General features: G+C 39.9%; 1 protein-coding gene across 3 annotated transcripts in view; it reads right to left on the bottom strand.

The window, feature by feature from the left end:
• LOC148334625 (alpha-1,3-mannosyl-glycoprotein 4-beta-N-acetylglucosaminyltransferase C-like) overlaps nt 1–17,064 on the bottom strand; it is an 84,329-nt gene that overhangs the window by 45,313 nt on the left and 21,952 nt on the right. For 2 of the 3 annotated variants that reach the window (XM_088298045.1, XM_088298047.1), the window contains one exon: nt 1,137–1,194. The gene's annotated coding sequence lies outside the window, so the exon portion shown is untranslated. Of the gene's footprint in view, nt 1–1,132; nt 1,195–17,064 lie in introns of all 3 variants that reach the window. The other variant, XM_088298046.1, reaches the window with a different exon arrangement.

Below are 17,064 nucleotides of genomic sequence, written 5' to 3'. Positions count from 1 at the left end.
AAAGGCTTGCAGTGTTGTCACTGCAAAAGAATTAAAAAGAGAGTGAAAAAAAAAAAAGTCGACTGGACGGACATGAACTATTTTGCAAGTTTTTGAGAATAACACCAAAAATCAAGACTATCGTCCACTTTCCATCCTCTTTTTAGAGCGGTGTTGAAATCAGCACGTTTTGAGGCAGCTGCAATGCAAATGCAAATGAGCCACTGCTCACCCCGCCTCCCTCTAACTGCTGACGGTGCGAGTGTGAGTGATGACAAATTTCTGACTAATTGCCATTCACGCCCATTAAGATGCGACGCACTCCAATCATACGAATCACCTTCGATAATGATACACCAGTTGGGATGCAATCTGACCTCCTTACTTCCAATTACAATGTGACAATGTTTTAATACAAATTCACTTCAATGACAAATCAATTCACTCCAAATATACAGCTCAACATAATTACGATATGAAATACGATTTACTCCGATTATAACATGACTCACACCAGTTACACTATTTTCTCCAGCTATAAAACGATTCAACTCAATTGCAATACGATTCACTCACAGTTTCAGTCGTTCAAATCACGATCCAGTTCGCTTCCATTACGATCCAATTTCCTCACGGTTTCAAACCAATTATATCGGAGGTTTTATTCCGATCTGGAAACGATTTCCTGAAGCTACAGTATGACGCTACAATCAAAACACAATTTAATCCAATTGCAATTAAAATTCGCTCGCATTAGACGATGGACGTAAAAATAAACACAATTCACATAAATCACGATTTTTAAAATTACAATTATAACTCGATTACAAATCGATAAACTCCAATTTTGATCCTCTTTTCCCCATCACTCCAATTCAGTTTACAGTTCACTGCAATTAGAAGACAATTCACTTCAATTACAGTACAATGTCATAAAATCCAAATACAAAGCAATACGATTCACTCCATTTACGATTCGATTCCTTCTACTGTCCAGGGACAACCACTGAATGGACGTCGAATGTTGGGTTTTCCGCGAAACAACTCCATTTAGCAAAATAGTAAGAGGCGTAGGTGTAGCCAACATGAAAACCTGAGCACGCTGTTGATGGATACACGGAGGGCCAATAAACGGTGAAAGCGCCACACTTACTTACTTCCACTGCGGGGCCATCACTGAGCTCACACATCAAAGTGGCAGAGGGTCCTTACGGCCTAAAAGGGAAGAAACAAAAGGAACGTTAAATGGCTTACCCCCACGCACACACACGTATATAAGCGCCGTAAAGCCCAAGCTGAAGTTGTGAGAAAGAAAGATGGAGGCACACGAGAGAGCAAGCGACATTGATTTTCCCTCTCGTGAAGTGCCGCTTCATCATTTCTCCAGACACAATCTATCGATTGGCCGCCTTTAGTTTGTTGTTAATTTTTGGGGGCTCCAAAAGCCATCGTCCGTACTGACACTTGAACCTGGCCAGTGATGGATGGCAGTGGAGAGAGGGAGACCTCGCTCTTGCGTGACCTCGTTGAGTTTTTTTACCTATAAAGTACTGCGAATTGCAAGTATAAAATGCAGAGAAAATACTATTGTAGGATCTTTAAAGATGTAAGCACCTTTAAGAGGCGGGGTCAGGTGGCATGCTGTGTAACGTTGGCAAGTCGTCGCGCCATTAAAAAAAAAAAAATGAGGTAAAAAGCTTGATTTGGCGCACCCCCTCTAGCAAACACAAACCCCCTCCCCCAGCTCCAAAAGCAAATTTTGCGTACCTCCTCACAAAAAATAAAAAAATAAATAAAAATCCCCTAAAAAGCCAGAGCAGATGCACCTCCACCCCTCTCCACCACACCTACATTTTCAAAAGTGGTAGTTAAAACACCCTCTCAACTGCGCACACAAACTGTCCAAAAAAGCTCAATTTGGTGCACCCCCTCAGCAAAGAACTCTGAGTTTGAAGACCACAGCTTCCATTAGAAATAGTACTGAATAAGCTTGATTAAGGGTAGCGCCTCTCCATCTAAAAACAAACTCGCAAATGAATCAATATTTGGTGCACCCCCTTTTTTTCCCTCACATGCAATAAGTTGCCCCCCCCCAAAAAAAAGCTTGATTTGCCACACCACCTCTCTAAAAGAAAACCAGAGTTGGTGCACGTACTCACTTGAAGATGACTGTAAGTAAAAAGAAACAAAAAGCATTAGGTGGCGCACCCCTTTTCCACCGCACACAAAGAAAATGGTGTTGCCATGATTTTGTCCAAGTGTCTGTGGACAACAGCACTCAGCATGTCATATATTATTCACTGGCATGGAAAAAAAAAGAAAAAAGAAAAAACAGCACGCACACAGAGATCAAAGGTGCATTTTTTTTCAAAGACGCACGATTTGTCGCCTTCCCATCGCAGCGTGAACGCAATTTGCACGTCCTCGCTGACAATATCTCAAAAATAAACAACGGCTGCCGGCGCCGCTTATTTTCTGCCGTTTTATTTGAAAGAGCTGCGTGTGGGCGTGCAACAGCCTGACTGAGTGTAAAATAGAGAGCGAGTGGATGGGCGGCGGTGCGTGGTGAGGGGGGGGGGGTGCGCGTGCTGGTGATCCTTTGTCAAGCGCTCAGTGCCATTTAATGGCCTGTAAAAGGCCCCTTTGCAGCAGAAAGAACAGGCAATTAGCATAGTGAGTGGATTACAAGATTGCTCCGACTCCAGGATTAATGTGTGCACTTCATCCTCTCTTTGCTTTTACTATTTACTGCGCCACAGGAACTCATTTCTCACCCCCTGGGATTTCTTTTTTTGTTCCCTACCCCTATCCTGCTGGTATCCTTGTCAAAAAAAGCAAAACAAAAAAAAAAAAAACAAGCATACACTTTATTAGCTATACCGGATCAATGCGACACAGTGTGATGAACCCTGGTGCGCCTCTATCAAGGCTACCTTGGTGCGAGCCAAGCAAGTGAACGCTGGCGAACACACCAAAAAAAAATTTTTTAAATGGCAAAAGCATGGCTACAATAACAGAAAATGGAACCCTGGTGCGCATCTAACAAGTGAACATTGCTTGCACCAACCAATGTAATCCTAGTGCACAAATAAGTAAAAATGATCCGGGGTGCGCACCAAACAAGGAAAACGTGGTGCGCACCCACGTTTGCTCAATTGGTGAAATTAGGAACTCAAGTGTGCACCAAACAACTGAACCCAGGCGCAAGTGGCGCCAAATAAACAAAAAAAAACTGTTTTCCAAAGTCTACTTGCTGATTGATACGCACCAGGTTTCAGTAGTTTGGTGCGCATTTTAATTTGCAACTGGCCAACTAAACACTGGTATGAGCCAAACATGAAGTTAAGTGAACCCACGTACGTATAAAAAAAAAGCAAAGATTAGAGCCGGAAAAATCGAGTAAAATTGGGGGTGCACCCAAAAACTGAACGCCATTGCACACCCCTTGGGACATCGAAATTATTAAAATGACATCAAAATCTTTAAATTGATGTCATATTGATGTTGAATTGACTTCACGTTCTAAACAACCAAAAACTGTTGCGCACCTAAGACACACCTAAGAATCGAACATATTTCTTTCAAGAAATAAACAAACACCAAATGGGCAAACTCTGGTGCGCACTAAACCAGCAAAGAAAGTACACCAATTGAGTGAACAACAGAAAACTAATGACCACCAAACGACTGAACCATTCAATCGTGCACACTAAAAATTTCAACTGGACAGAAGAACCAAATATGTACACCCCAGTTCGCACCACTCCAGCCTACCTCAACGCACACCAAACAAGTGGTGTGTGCTCAACAAACAAACCCTGTTGCGCAACAAACAACTAAACCATGCCGGCCACCGCCAAATTGACTCCGGTGTGAGCCAAACAAGTGAAATTAAGTCTCAAATGATCCAAGGCGCACCACTCCTCTCGTCATTATTCTACGCGCAAACATTTGGGCTGCACTCCACATTGCCAGCAACTTGGGCTGCCTCGTGTATCTACGCCATCATTCCTGTACCGTCGCACGATATCATCTTTAATCCGCAGCCCGCCCGCCCGCCTGCCTGCCACCTCCCTCCAGATTCTTCTCAGCCGCAGCCTCGGGCGGCCACAACTCATCATGCTGAGCCAAGAGTCTCCAAACAAAACAAATATGCACACCCTCTACCCGGAATACGATTGAAGTCCAAAAAAAAAAAAAATGATTTGGCGCACCCCCTCTCTCTCCACATATATGAAATAAAAAAAATGTGCATGTATCCAGCCACTCTCCCCACACAGACGTTAAACTTGAACTGCTCATGATAGACAAAAATTGGAATAAAATGTTACACACAACTGAATTTTCAGGCATCCTTTCATTGCAAACGTACCCCCCCCAAAAAAAAGTCTGAAATTTCACACCCTTCTCTCATGCCAATTTGGTGAACCACTTTGCCAAGAAAAACTTAGTTGGTGCATCCATTCTATTCCAAATGCAATAAAAATATAAATATAAATTTCACTGTGGAGGAGGTGCGAAAACAACATCCAGATCACATTCACACATTCATAGCATGCGGGTGTGTGTGTGTGTGTGTGTGTGTTCGCAGATCAATAATGTCACATTGCAGCCAAGATCACCACAAAAACAATCACGCTCAATGTATCCACTCCATCAAGACAACCTGGCGAGTCAGTGCTTTTGAAAAAAAAACAAGACAAAAAATAATTAAAAAAAAAATACGGGTTGACACGCCCCCTCTAAAAAAAGCCGGAGTTGGCATACACCATCGCCACCAGACAAAAGCAAAATAATCAATGAATATATTCAACTTTACCATTTCTCCCCAGAATGCAATCAATATCGCCAAAAGCCTAAATCCGTACACCGCCCTACCCAGTACACACACTGAATTGGCGCACCCCCTCCACCCTCGTTCACCCATTGTCCCCAGCACAGATAAAATGTTTAAAAAAAAAAAAACTTTGTCGGAGCATCCCCTAACCTCTTCACAAAAAAAGAAGAAAGTGAAAAAGATTTTGCACACACTCTCCCACAAAAAAGTAAAACAAAATTCCAGAGTTGGCAGCCCCTCTTTCAGTCATATCAAAAGAGTGGTGCGCCCCCTCACTCTCACACGCATACAAAGTCAAGAAAAACTACAACTGAAAGCCTGTATAAAGAAAAAAATGATAATCTAATGAAAAGCCTGGGTTGGCGTACCTCCCGTCCCCTCCGAACACAAATAAAAATCCAAAAAGGCTTGATTTGGTGCACCTACTCCAAAAATAATGCGAGTTGGCACGCTCAGTCAAACGCAGGTTTGAAAAAAAAAAAGTGTACTTTAGCATATTCCCTCCAACGTGGAGCCAAAAAATAAAATGAAAAATCAGAGTTGATGTGCCACTTTTCCCCTGCACCCAAATATTTGGCGCACCCTTCCCCCAACCTGTAGGCAAAAAAAAAACGCAACAATATATATTTGTGATTCCACTCCCAAAAAAAAAATGAGATTAGGCACGCTCCCCTGACGACGACAAAAAAAGTGTTGCGCCCTTTTGCGCACACACAAATAGCTTCAAAACAAGTTGGCGCACCACTTTTACCCCAAAAACAAATATGTCCAAAAGACCTGTATTCATGCACACCCTGTACCATGTGATTTAAAAAAAAAGCCTGATTTGGCAAAGCCCCCCCCCCAAAAGAAATGAGTTGGCACACCCCCTCTCAACCACACACAAATGCTTGTTAAAAAAAAATGTGAGTTTGCACACCTCTACCCCTCCAAAAGAACTCAAATAAAAAAAAAACAGATTTGGTCCTTCGTGATGTTTGTTGAAGCATGTACATCGAATAATCTGGCTCCCATTTCGCCAGATTGCTGACGACAAAAAAAAATTTGCACCGTCAGCGAGTTTTAATGCTGACGTCGCTCATTGTTTTGAATATCTCCGCGTCGACGTCCGATACGGTTGAACGCGCACCTCTTGACCCGAAGCAACTGCACAACAACAGCAATGTATGACAGGATGGCCGCTTTGCGTTATTAGCACTAATGCGCCATCTGTCTCACGGGGTGACTCGTCATTAAAGATGGAGGACGTCCATGACAAAAGAGACCATCTGACTAATTGGGATTATCGTACCGCATGGGTCACAACTCAACAGGCGCACCTTTGTCTATCGGGTCTCGTCATGAAATACTCAGTCAGCTTCTTAGCAGTGATCAGCGCGCAGAATGTAATCCACAAACTAAAATCCCAACCCTAACTTGAAACAATTAATCAAAATTTGAGACGTAATTTTCGTCCGGGCTAATGCTAGCACCGCTATGCTAGCACCACCATGCGTGCCGTTTCGCACTTGATTTAAAGATGCAAAATTGGAAGGGCGCAATTTGTCTTTAATTAATGACAAATCTGAGATAAATAAATATAAACCCTATTTATATACCCCCTTAGCGTGTTTTTTTTATAGCATTCATAGTTTTACTATGCTGCTAACTAGTGGCTAAAGGTGGAATTACATTCGAAAATAAAGAACAAAATTGAGCTGTAACAGGACAAAAATAAAAGAAATCTGCGAAATGGCGGGATGGCAAACCTGTGATGTTTTCTGTAATCCAGAGGTTACCAACACGGTGTACGTGGACACCGAGTAGCCCCCCAAAGACCACATGAGCCTCCCGGGAGCCTGTTTTGAAAATAGCTCACCAGTAATGCGACTTTGAGGTTTCTCTAGGAATGTCATTGAAGTAATTACGTTTTTTTTTTCCCAGATCCCACACTGTGCCCCCACCAACCTAAAGTAAGATAGCTTGGGAATTACCATTTTTTACTCACCCCTTAATTTTTGTTCCCATTTTTTAAATCTAAAAATTGAGGCAACTTGTTAAACGTCCCAATCTGGTGTCATTGTCTCGTAGGTTTTTGGTCAGGTTAAAACTCTGAAATGAATTACGTTGCTCCGTACCTGTGACACATCCCCTTCGCACGTAGCCCCCGCCTCCCAAAGACGTATTTATACGTCTTTGCCTTTTTTATTTATTTATTTTTTTGCGTCATAGCTCCGTTTTTTTTTTTTTAATATAAAAATCAGTCAAAATCCAGAAAAAATCGTGAAAATTTCTGGGATTAAATGAGTTAATCACCCCCCAAGAAGTAGCCCCCACTTTTTGATACTAATTCTGCTCGTGCCTCGTTAATCGCTCGCCAACCTTTCATAAACCAGTCCCTGAGTGTTCCGTATCAGTTTGCGAGTGACTTTCAAAGATGCTCTGCAGTCCTGAAGACCCCAAAGAACCTCCAAACTCCGCTTGGTGTTCGTGTGCGTACCCTAATTACAAGTTAAGAGCGTTGCCGCAGAGAACTCTCGTCGGTGACCCCCCACAAGTAAAAAGGTGAGGCCAATAAAAGGCAATTTACTGCTTGGCTACTCCCGCAACTAAATACACCATATGGACAAAAGGCTGCTCTTAATCAATTAATTCATCAATGGAGAGTTGGAGCGGCGCCCGAGTTGTGCCTGAGTGTTAATTCTTCATCTTAACAAGACGTTTTTAGAAACACACTTTTGGAAAGGTCCACTGCTCCAGAGACAAAGCAGCCAAGTGGGCGCACGGACGTTGAGCAAGCACTTCCACGCGCGGGTTACGTTTGCCCTCAGCAGGCATTCTCTTAAAGGCTGATTTAAAACCGTAACCTTGTCTGGAAACCTGAACCTCAAAGATTAATTTATTCTAGAAATCGTTGCTTGAAATCTGAGCGCGGGCTTGAAATCCGAATTTGAAACCAAATTTCAAACTCATATCGCTGCCTTGAAACCCGAATTTGAAACATTAAGATTGTTTGAAATCCTAATTTGAAACCCTAATACCAATTTGAAACTCTTATTTGGAACCCTAACTCTACTTTGAAAGCCTAACTTGAAACACTAACTCCAACTTGAAGCCCTAATTTGAAAACTTCAAGCTTCCTTTTAAACCCAATTTGAAGCCCTGACCCCCCGTCTTCAAACCATAATTTGAAACCTTAATTTGAAGTAAAATCCCTGACTTGAAACTCTAATTTTAAACATTAAATCTTGTTTAAAAAGTAACCCTGACGTCAAATTGCAACCCTACCCCAACATTGAAACCCTAATTTGAGGCCCTTTCACTGTCTCAATACCTTAATTTCAAACCCTAACTAAGAAGCCTTAAACCTTCATTTGAAACCTTAACCCTATCTTGAAACCTTTTTTGAAACCCTAACTCAAATTTTGAATCATTTCTTGAAACCGTATTTTCAAACCCTTAAATTGAAACCCTACCTTGGTCCACCAAAGTATAGCTTGAAACCTTAATTTAAAACTCTGGTTTGAAAGTCTAATTTGAAGCCCTAACCCTACCTTGAAAATCTAAGTTGAAACACTAATCCTGACTTGAAACCCTACTTCGGAACATTCATTAAAATGTTTAAAACGTTTTTTTAAAAAACCCAAACCCTGTCTTGAAACCTTCATTTGAAGCCCTACCCAGAAACACTAATCCTGACTTGGAAGAAATTTAAAAACATGAACCGTTGTTTGAGAGCCCAACCTTGTCTTCAATTGGTTCGTGTGTCAAGGTAGGGTTTGAAATTAACGGGTAGGGCTTCAAATTAAGGGTTTTTAAGAGAGAGTACGCATTTCAAAAACCATTTTTAGTTTCGGGCTTCAAATTGCTGTTGGGTTATTTCAAACGCTAATCGTGGCTTGAAACCTTACCTGGTCTTCCTTTTCGTGTCTTTCTGCTTATTTTATTGCGAATATTTGAGCGTCTTTTTCTATTTGCGTGTCAGCAACTAATGTTCGGATGTTCTCGATGAACAGAGGGCAAGCCAACTTTGGCGAAGAAAGTTTGTGTTTCTTTGGCTGCGCCGAGTTTCCGCGTCCCCGAAGCGGGGCCGTGCTTTGCCGCACTCTGTGAAATGAGCTTACAATTCCATTACACGCTGGCCCGGGCCCGGACAAGAGCTCACTCTTGTTTCCATCAGCCCACAGGTGGACTCCGGGGGGGCCGACCGACGCAGCCCGCTGAGCCGTGAGGAAACACGGCCGACGATCGCCAAACAGGAAGCGACTTCAATTCAATAAACGTTTAGTTGCAGGCTTTTATTTTGAAGCCGCACTCGGACGCGAGTATAACTTTGGAGTGGCTCCCGAGTGGAAATTGAGCACAGCAACAATTGGATCCAAAAATATTAAAAAAAATTTTTTTTTTATAAAATTTATAAAAATTTTATACAATTTATAAAATTATAATTAAAATTAATATAAAATATTTTTTTTCTTATTTATTTGAATTTGTAATATATTGTATGATATGTAATATTAGTGACATTTTTTTTTCATAGTTCCTATTGTTTTTTTTTTTTTTATTGTTTTTGCAATGTCGAACGTGTGTGTTCGCGCGCGTGTGTGCATTTTATGGCATCCATTTAAAGATTTAAGCGTCGAAGAGCCACTGCAATAATAATAAAACCAGGGATGACCCCCATGGATCATTGTGATTGTGAAGCTTTTCAACCGGTTCCCGGTTTCTTCAAATAATTGAAGGCAGTACGATGAGTCCACATTGATAATTGACGGCGTTGGCCACAGGGGGCGATGAAAAAAAAAAAAACAATGCCTTTTAGCCAATAACGTTCGTCTTGGCTCCTCTGGGTTTCCCGTCTTTGGTGATTGAACGCAGCCGCGTTTTGCGAGCGCCCCCACCCTCACTAAGTCGTTTTGTTGTGTGTGCATGTGTCCCGTCGGCCTAATTGTGTGCGGGATATTTACGCTGACGGGTGATGAATTCGGCGCCGTAAATAAAATATACGGCGAGCCGGAAAGCGACACGGAGATATACGGCCGGGGTCTACGGGGAGATTGCGGTGTTATTAAAATGATACGTCGCAATGCCGGCAACCAATCAGCTTTGAGGGCGGGCAAATGAATGGTAATTTTTCATTATTGTAAATCTGTCTATTTTTTATCTTTTGGATGTAATTTTTTTTATTATTATTATTATTTTATATGGGTAGATTATTTTTCATGCAATTGTATTTTTGTCAAATGTGTTGTAGTCTTGTTAAAAATATTTGTGTATTTTCCATGAATTTGTCGCTTTTGTATTTAGTTATTTCTTTATTAAGTATTTGGGGATCACTGTGCGTACGATTTTGTGCTATTTTCCAATACTTCTGACACTGTATTATTTACTGTAATATTTGTGTAATTTTTTATACGTGTAATTTTGTAAAAAAAAAAAAATTCAAAAGTTTACATTTTTTCACATTTTCTTTTTTTGTATTTATTTATTTTTAATTTTTTTTAATTATTTATTATTACTGGTTTATTACACATTATATTACTTTTTGTACTATTTAATTTCTCATGTTTGCAGATTTTTTTAATGATTGTTAAAAAAATATCTAGTCTTTTTTTACACTAGTATCTGCCTTTTGACTTAAGTACGGTGTGTACTTTCTCCCATCTTTGTGCCTCACCGTTTACACCTTTTTTTCTTGGAAAATAAAAAATGTACAACTCATAATTGAGAAGGAAATGGGTTTAGGGGGCCTCGTTGCGAACCATGAGTCTCCATGCCACATACAGAAAGAAAAACCAAGTGGGAAGTTTTTTTATTTATTTATTTTTTTTAATCTTACTTGTCAGCCAGCATGTGGAGCAGGGCTTCTTCCGGCTGATGTGGCCAGTTTAGAGCGCCTTGTCGTTGGTTGCAAGTGCATGCATGCTCATCACAGAGAGACGGGTAGAAGTGTGAGGGACACAGTGCGGATATATTCCAGCCACTTTTGCTTTTTGTGTATGTTTGAGAGCGGTGAGAGGAGTTTTTGATGCCTCGTTTGATTTTTTTTAAGAATTTTTTTTTTAAGTGTGTCAAATTTACAAGACGTAGTTAGTTTTCACTTTACAGGTACTTTTGCAACCCATGACTAGTGGTAAACTTCTCTTTACACTTATTTAAGCGGCGTTGCCACGTGAATGTGCCACGTCAATCATCGGCAGCAGCAGTAATAGACGCGAATTTTATTTTATTTTTCACACATGGAGTGTTTTTTTTTTCCTTCATGTTGCGGTTGCGGTTCATCAAGGAGACAAGCTTTTAAAATATTCATGAGGCGTGTTGTGTTTCTTAAAATAAGGCTCATTAGCGCTCCCGGCCTCTTTTCAAGTTTCCGCCTTTCTCGTGTCACTCTCCAAAGAGCAACACTACAGCTTGTTATGCGTCTTGGCACTCAAAGTGGGTTAAGACCATCGCAGCGCATTCGAATGGACACCAAGGTAGAAATGCCACTTTGAACAAATCTCAGGATGAACATGCGGAAACTAAATAAATAAAATAAATAAATAAACAAATAATATTATATATATATATATATATATATGTTTTTTGTGAAGCTTGTTAACAGATATTTACTTGAATAATATCTTAGAATTTATGTAAAATTACAAGCATTTTCCTTCGAAACAACTCCTAAAACTTTTACCGTCCATTTATTTCTGCCTTCAAGCATCACACTTAAGGAGCATTGGTTTGCAAGGCCCAGGAGTTACTAGAGGAGGCCGTTTCGTTGTGAGATGATGTGCGAAAGATGTACAGCTAATATAGTGCAGTATTTGAATTTGGCATAGTTGAAGTTATGAAATTGAATGCTGCACTGTATTGTAAAAAAAAAAAAAAAGGAATAAAAACAATATAGAAACTAAAAAAAAAAAAAGATGCAACCACAAAAAACATGTTCATAAATGAAAAACAGAAAAATGTGGAAAAAAATTAAACTAAAAACACAAAACAGTGATGAAAATACCAAAAAATAATGACATGAATACAAACTAAAAATACCAACAAGTAACGAGAAATACATTCTAAAAATGCCAAATACAAAAATAAAGTAAAAATATACAGTTTGACACATGATGTATGATTTATTGTAAGAAAAAAAGATTAAATACCAAAAAGACGATTACAAATAAAAAAAAAAAATAATCAACACGATACAAAATAAAAATACTGCCAAATAATAAAAATAAATAATAATAAAAAAAAAAAAATAACTAATCAATCATTTTGCCTTTTTAAAGATAATGCTCTCGATTGCGAGGCATTCATTGAACTGAATGACCTCTTCCCTGACAGTGTCACTCAAGCAACACACTTTCCAGGGCAAAGTACTCCCGCTTTTGTACAGCCACAAAAGCGGTTTCTGAACAGCCGATAATTGATTTTGCCGTGAGATGTGGTCTAGGAGGAGAGAACAGATGAGTCAATTACACTCAGGCACCTCGTAGCGCCTCTCTCGACGCTCAATAGAGGACATCGCATTCATGTTGAGAGGAAAAGAAACACTTTTACGCTCCCAAAATTGACACTTAACACATTTCACAAAAAAAAGTCAGAGAGAGCTTCCAGGGACACGCTTTGTTGCCAGGCAACGCCCGGAGTACCCTTCAATGTCCAAGAGAAAATATAGCATGCAAATACATTTAGATTTTCCTGCATCATGCATATTAGCCAAGATAAAAAATAAAAAAAAAAGAAAGAAAGAAAACTACATTTGATCTATATCTGTTCTAAAAAAATATTTTATTTTTTTTGCAAATAACTTGAGTGCAAACATACAGATACTATGCATATGCAGTTGTGCTAATAAAGATTACAAATCGCTAGAGCAGGATTGGGCAACGACGGTCACAGAGGATTGTGATGTCAAATGATCAGCTCGTCAGCAAGCTCATGCGGGATAGCTGCCCTCGAGTACAAACGGCAATGCTCTTCCCTCCATTGGCCAAAACTTAGAATTACCTACATTTTGTTTCGGTTTATCTGAAGGAAATTTGGATTCATCCAGTTGTTAACTCTTTTACTGCCATTGACGGCTAAAGACGTCAAAGATAAATTTTTTTTTTTTTTTTTTTTTACTTGGCTAGCAGTGACTGAGTTAATTGGCTTCAGACAGTGACCCATGTTAATTGAACCGCTGTCATTTGGGAATGTTGATGAAGATGGAAGCTTGCGACGTTAAAGAAAATCCCATACAAAAAACACCAAAGAACTGTCGGTAATTTCTTGGTTGCACATTCCGTCCTTCGTTTTTCCACCAAGGCAGATCAAAAACAACAAAGTAGGACTTCTTATCAAAGCAGGCTGGTTTTATCTCATTAGCGCAGATGCAGCAGGGAGGCTGGTGGGGGTTCGTATGTGGGGGTGGGCCAGTCGCGGGGAGGTGTTGCTTCCAGTTCCAAAGGGAAATGAAACAGTTTTGCCCATATTTGCTTTGTTATTTAGCTGGAAGAGCTCAAATTAATGACTCGCACTCTATTCATTACCGTCGCCGTAAACACATTAGTCCAATGAATCGTCTCTGAGCACACCTGGCCTTATCTCCGTTGGCGGAGGAGGCAGGCAGGCGGGTGGGCAGGCCGGCTTGCTCTCATCCTGCCAACGTGCTGCAGGCGCATTCAAGAAAAGGCGGCGCGGCGTTGATGGGATGCGCTACCTGCCGCCTCGCCGGGGCCCCGCAGCTGCCTCCCAGGAAGCCATAAATGCATGAGATCTGTCAGTGTCAATTTCCCGCCTAATCTCGCCGCCGCCGAGGACGCGTTTGCTCGCCAACACACAACACGAAGCGGCGGGAATTTCACCTGCGATAAGGCAATCAGCAATCAGCGCACGTTTGTTGGCGACGTCCAGGTGGTGCGACGACAACATCACGCCGGCAAGGTCGAGGCGAGCAGCTGCCTCCTGATGATTCCGAGATACTGCTCGTGTTGTGCACCGCGCTCCACGGAGGCTTGGGGCTGCACGATAACGCTTCTTCCCGTGCAATACAATACCATTTTAATAAAGAATCGAAAAAATGTTGATGATCGAAAAATGTAAAGCGGTTAGTCATTCATCAACAAATGAAATGGGATCCATTCATTCCGATTACGATGCGATGTGATTCAATCTTATACAGGACAACACGATGTAAACCGATATCATACTCGATTCATTCGTGTAACGGTGTAATGTGATTCAATCCAATTACGATGCGGTACAATATGATAAAGGATTCCAATACGATGCAATCGGATACATTTTGAAGAGAATACGATTCACTCCGATTATGAAGTAACAATTGTGATTCGGAACGATTCGCTCCATCTACAATACGAAGCAGGGTGTGATTTATTTCAGTTACAATACATTTCACTCCAGTGCTATATGAATATTAGAGGATAACGATGAATCAACAAATAATTGATTCAAAACATGAATTGATCATTATTATTGAGAATCAACTAAAATATTCCACTTGTGATGTAATAAGATACAATTTCAATAAAATTGTATTCCTTCTAATTACGATACAATCCGTTATGATTCATTCCAATTACAAGAAAATGCGTCATGATTCGCTGCACTCCAATTACGATTCCCGCCCAATCTCATTAGTGACAAACAAGATTACATTTGAATTTGACTATAAATCATCCAATTGGAATAAAGCGATAAAACTTTTCGATTTCGACTGTTCCAATGTATGACATCCGTCACGCCGACGAGACCAGCAACATTTCCCAAAGTCCACTTTTATCTCCGTCATCATCCTAAACCAAACCATTCTGAACCTGAAGTTGAATATATAACAGCGAACACATTTATGTCTCGTTTTGTAATTCATGCATGCACTACTCAGAAGCGTTGTAAAATGCGGAGCTCTCCCGCTGCCTCTCACGCTGACATGAATTATTCGAAATTATGATACGACGCAACGTGATATGATATGATATGATTCACTTCAATTACATTGCAATAGCATTCAATCCATTTGCAATGGAAGGCGATACAGGGCGATGCTCTATGATAATGATCATGATGACAACACAAAACAGCACGAATAATACAATCCGGTATGATACGATTCGCACCAATTAGGATGCATCGAGATATGGTTCCACGCAATAACAATACAATACGACAAAATATCATACAATGTCCTGTAAAATGCAAACCATTCATTCCTATCGCAATGTGATGTGATTCAGTCCGATACAATGCAACATGAATTTGTATGATTCGCTTCAATGACGCCACGACAGAGCACAAGACACAATACGGTAGGATACAATGCAGTGCAAAACGATACAATAAGACATACAATGTGATACCATTCATTTGCTATGTGATGCAATATGCCAAACTATAAGACATGATACAATACCATCAAGATGCGGTGTGATTCAACCCAATACGATATTGTGCTATACGATTCAATATGATAAAACAAGCTATATCATGAGATGAATACGATTCACTCCAGTTATGAAATTACAATTATGATGCCGAACCATTCACTCCACTACGATATCACGCAGGATACAATTCATTCCAGTTACGATACGATTCACTCCAGTGACGGAATGACAAAATTGATATCAATTCCAATACGATACACTCAATAATAAGACACGATACTCCAGTTCTGAGATGATACCATCACTCCAATTCTGATATCATACCATCCAATGTCAATTTCGATACATACAGTTCACTAGAATTATGATAACATGGGTTGAGACACAGTTGATACTTACGATAACATGACACGATACAATACGATTAATTCCACTTGCGACGTGATACAATTCACAACAATTATAATATGATATCATACAATAAGACTGTCCCCACTTTGTGCTTATTCGGCAGATATACGACGCAATTAGCTTCAATTATGATTCAAATGTGATTCATTCATTTCAATTATGATATGATGCGATGTAATTTGCCAGACGGCCATATATTGCCCCAATTATAGTACGATACTATAGGATGATACATCATGCTGACAGCCCGCCTGATGTCCACCGTCGTCATCCTTTACGGTCCCATTCTCAAGGTGGAATAAATAACAGTGTACACATTTATGTCACTTCTCGGAATTGATGTGAGCGGAAGAAACTCCAGGAAGTCGTAAAAATGTCGTGATTTCCCGTCGTCGCCTTTAAGTGGCGAGCTAACGAGCGTAGCGCACGGCGTGAGACATCATGCCTCATTCAAGGTTGTCAGGGGAGGAATTATCATACCGCACGGCAGCTATGACTTGAAGCCAGAGAACAGATGTTGAATTCAAAGTGCGAGGAAAAAAAAAAGAGAGAGAGAAAAAAAAAAAAAAAAGACAGCCTTTCACTCGCGATCTCAGCGGGATCCTTGGAGACAAACCGCTAAAAAGGTAAAGAGGAGCATTCTGCACATTTCAGGAAATCTTTTATGATCTGTTGGGGGGAATAGAAAAAAAAAATCTATAAAACAAAAGATTTTTTTTGCTGCACATTTTGGTAAAGGGCTAAAAGCATTTTGCATTTTTTTTCTCTGAAAGCGCTACCTTTCTTTGCCTCTTCCAAAACAAAACTAAAAAAATTGTTTTCTGACACAGTGACTTTTTCCACTCAGTTAAAGTTGAATACCACTGAGATTGTACAATTCAAAATTCTCCCAAAAAGTTTGTCACACGGAAGTATTGATCAAAGCACATTTTGCTTTTTTTTTTTTTTTTTTTTTTATTAAATTTTTATTTTTTTGGGGGGGGGCAACATCAAGATAAATTTGTCTTAAATTAATATTTGGTAAAATGACAATTTAGACTTTCTAATAATTTCTAACATGGTGTGCGTCTAAATTTGACAAAATGTTCACTGAACAGTAAATTGTGTATAGAAAACTACAGTATAAAAAAAACTAAAGTCTTCAATGAACAATATCTTAAACCTCAAAGACAATTGGTCTTTGAGGTTAATAATATTGTTAATTAAAAACTACATTTTTACGTACGATGCATGTTAGGGCCAATCGAAGGCAAACTCGTGTTTAAATGTCACAAAAAGACAGATTTTGGATTTATTGACGATACTAAATTCTCTTTGATGTACGTATAATCGGGTCATTCTGGTCTTTGATGTTTCCAAAAAGCTAATTCATTAAACTGTCTGATGTTTCCAAAACGTTTTTTTCAAAGTCTTTGATGTTTATCTCCACCTGTAATCACATTTGAAAATAACACTATCAAAAAGAGACAAAACAAAAAAGTA

Source organism: Idiotropiscis lumnitzeri, chromosome 6, assembly GCF_059441095.1.
Source record: "Idiotropiscis lumnitzeri isolate Australia: NSW breed Sydney's pygmy pipehorse chromosome 6, RoL_Ilum_1.0, whole genome shotgun sequence".
Classification (NCBI taxonomy): Eukaryota; Metazoa; Chordata; class Actinopteri; order Syngnathiformes; family Syngnathidae; genus Idiotropiscis; species Idiotropiscis lumnitzeri.
The sequence above is the reverse complement of the archived record's forward strand: the minus strand, read 5'-3'. Positions and strand labels throughout refer to the sequence as shown.